Raw genomic sequence first — 3,287 nt, 5'->3', positions numbered from 1 at the left:
GCCGAAGTCAGGAGCAGCCCTCAGCAAGGCTGCCAAGCGTTATGAGCGGTAACGTTGGAAGCTGAAGGGGTCCTTGGTGTCTTGTTCAACCCTTTCATCTTCTAGCTGGACCATCTGTAGCCCTGAAAGAGGAAGGACCCCCAGCATCACTCAGGGATTTACGGCACAGAAGGGGGTGCGATCATGATATTCAGATTGTCTGTTCATCTGTCTCTGTGCTGTACCCCACTGAGCACCCTCTCCCCATGGGGACCTCTGCCTTCCCCATCCTCAGCTGACTGTCTTTCCAGTCCTTGTGAAAACCTGCTTTTCCTTAGTCCCGCTCCTTACAACTGTTAAGAATGGTTAAAGGAGAGAATTGAGGTGGTACAAACGAACTTTATTTAACACGGCATGCAGCAGGCGGTCTCCATTCCCAAGGGCCCAGACGACTGCGGAATGGTGCGGATGGCAGGAAGCTCTTATGGGATAAAGAATAAGGAACAAGGAAGTAAGATAGAGCCCAGCGTCAGCCTGCCCTTTGGGGGTTGGCTGACTGAGGAGACTGTGTTTCTGGTCAAGCGGAGCATTTACAGTGACACAAAAGTTCTCTAAGTTTCAGTTTGCTAACGTGGCGCCCAGGGCAGGAGTGCCTCCATCTTAAGCCTTGAAATTTATTTCAGCATAACCTTGCTCATTTTGAGTGACATTGAAAGGTGAATTGTGACCTCGATGGGGACGTTTGCAGCACTGTGGTAGACTGGTTGGAAGAGCTTTCTTAGGCTGGGGACCTGAGATTTCCTCAAGGGGCCCCACATCGGGAGCCCCTGTCCTCTCCCACAATGCCCTGCTTTACAGCATGGCTGGCCTTGACCTGTTAACAGTTGTGGAATTGAGAAGCCCAAAGATCCCCGAGAAAGTGTTTACCAAAGTTATAAGATACTCAGGATCATCTAGCACGCTTTCACGAAGGGTGGACTCCCGAGCCCCTTTCCTTGGAAATTCCACCTCTGTAGATGCCACGTGGAACCCGGGAATCCTGAGGTTTAACAGCACCCAGGTGATCGTAGGGTTTGTTCAGCAGAGTCAATATTTCCTGGCTTTCCTTCCTCCATGTAACGAGCAGATAAGGAAACGGAGTCTCAAAGATAAGGAATAATATTTTCAAGCGTGTAAAAATAGTTCTAGAACCCACCTACCTTTTTAAAAATAATTTCTCCTTCTCTTCAAAAGCTTGGAGGCAGACCATACAAGGAGAGCCGTTCCTTTGTCCTTCACAGCCTTGACAGTGGAACAGTTCTGTCTCTTGTCTCACCTTCAGGATAAATATTGTCATTTTCCTTTGGCAATAACTTCACAGTCGCCCCACCCACGAGTCCTCTAGAAAAACACCCCATGTCAGTTCCCAGGGAGGAGTAACAATGTGCCGGGGAACAAATCTCTCCTAAAATTATAAAAGAAAAACATCAGCCTCTAAATATATCCACCACGATGAGCCTTCTATTTTTAATCCATTGTTGTATGGCGCGAGATTCAGAGCTATTAGTGTACTAAGCTTTGCCAAAATTAGACTGTAGATATTAAAAGCAATTAATGTTCTTCCCTTTATTTTTATTTATTTATTTTTAAGTCTCACAATGCAATTACTTAAGAGGCCTTCGGAAGAAATCCCAAGAATCATTTTCAATCAGCAGAATGAAAATGTCGCCTTTTGTGATTTGGCAAATAAACGATGTGGAGAAATAACTCCCTTATATGTCGCTGTGTACTATTCATTAAGGGCTAATTGCTGTGGTCTCTAAATGAAATACGGCAAACTGTTCTACCTCGGTGCCAGTTTGTTTAAAATCTGCAAAGCTTTATTATTAACACTATTTAATTATGAGAATGTCAGCCGTGGAGAATTCTGAACCCACACTTTCCCTTCATCATTAGGAACAGGGCAAAAATGAAACACTTTCAACAATGAAGGGTTCATATTTCAAGCTTATACAGTAGCTGCTAAAAGGCTAGACTCAGAAAATCAATTTTATTAAAGTCCTTCCAGCACTAAAGGGACTTGCATGCAGCTGAGCAATTTTAAAAACATGTCCAGGAGCGGCGACTTTTTGATTCATGTTTTTAGGGGTTATTTTTGACTATTTTCAATATTGTCTCCTTACAGTGGGGTCAGAAGTGATTTGGGCAAGGGGCAAGCCAGGTGAAGGGAACGTGTCCTCACAGTTTCTCCCTGCTTCAATTTCCATCAGAGGTGGGGCTCTAGGGCACAGGCCATCCAGGAGGGAGATGAGCGACAATGTGCAGCCTTGGGAGCGGGGGAGGGCCGTGGGGGAAGGAGGGCAACATCCTTTCTCTTTTATTTTAGATTTTTTTTTTCATTTTAAACTCAGGAAAATAATGGCTAAATGTGGATCTAAGCCAAGGGTCACCAGCTTAGGCCCCGAAGGCTGCACGAAACCTCCCCAGCTACCCAGGTTCCACTGGCCCTTCTAGAATCCTGTTTTGTTCAAATTCCTCACTTGGCAATTCATTTACTGCCTCCCTACAATCATCTTCACTACTTACTTCTGTCTTTGAATTCATCTCTTGCTGATCTGTGTGTCTTGTCTCCTCAAAAAGTCTTGAGTGTTTCGAGAGCAGAGATGAAGGCTCCATCTCTGAATCATGGAGCCAACCGACCATTTTCCTGGATGACTCCTTTCATCTTTAATTTTACTTATCTGGTTGCCTAGCGATGTTTCGTCTCCCCAGCCTATTGAAAATTCTTTGGTAAGATCCAACAGTCTCACCAGAGCGTCTAGAACAGCACTCGGCACATGGCAGGTACTCGACATATGTTGTTTGAATCCACTGGCATATTAATAACCGAGGGATCCCTCTCTGGGCTTGCCATAGAGCCTGGCCCAGGGCTTTGTTTTTAGTAGGTACACAGTGACTTCTGTCTGTATTATTATTTTAATATCATTTAGTCCTTCTATTACTTTTGGACTAATTGGCAGGATAGCATGGCAACTACAGCGCAGGCACCCAAACCGCACAGCGCGGGTCTGAATCCTGGTGCCGCCCACTTCCAGCCGTGTCATCTCACCAAGGTGGATTACTGGCTACTTTAAGCCAAGAGTTGGGCCTTCTGCTTCCCAGGGCCTCTCCTGGTTTAGAACGGTGGTAGAGAACCCGGGCTTTGTCCTCACACAGGCCTCCATTTGAATAGGGATTTCGCTCTGTCCCTGTGTGACCTTGGGCTCCTTATTCGACTCTTCCAGGCCTAGGGCTCCTCATGTGTAAAATGTGCAGAATAACGCCTATTC

General features: G+C 45.8%; 1 long non-coding RNA gene across 1 annotated transcript; it reads right to left on the bottom strand.

Annotated features, from left to right (window-relative positions):
- Window positions 1-358: 358 nt before the first annotated feature.
- On the bottom strand, window positions 359-2,664 carry LOC111772668 (uncharacterized). Its single transcript, XR_002806671.2, has 4 exons — window positions 2,545-2,664; window positions 1,179-1,294; window positions 907-1,088; window positions 359-460 (listed from the first exon to the last, which is right to left on the bottom strand). It is a non-coding gene; the product is annotated as an uncharacterized lncRNA (long non-coding RNA).
- Between the last annotated feature and the right edge of the window lie 623 nt (window positions 2,665-3,287).

This window comes from Equus caballus, chromosome 3 (assembly GCF_041296265.1).
Source record: "Equus caballus isolate H_3958 breed thoroughbred chromosome 3, TB-T2T, whole genome shotgun sequence".
Classification (NCBI taxonomy): Eukaryota; Metazoa; Chordata; class Mammalia; order Perissodactyla; family Equidae; genus Equus; species Equus caballus.
This window is presented reverse-complemented; position numbering and strand designations above follow the sequence as displayed.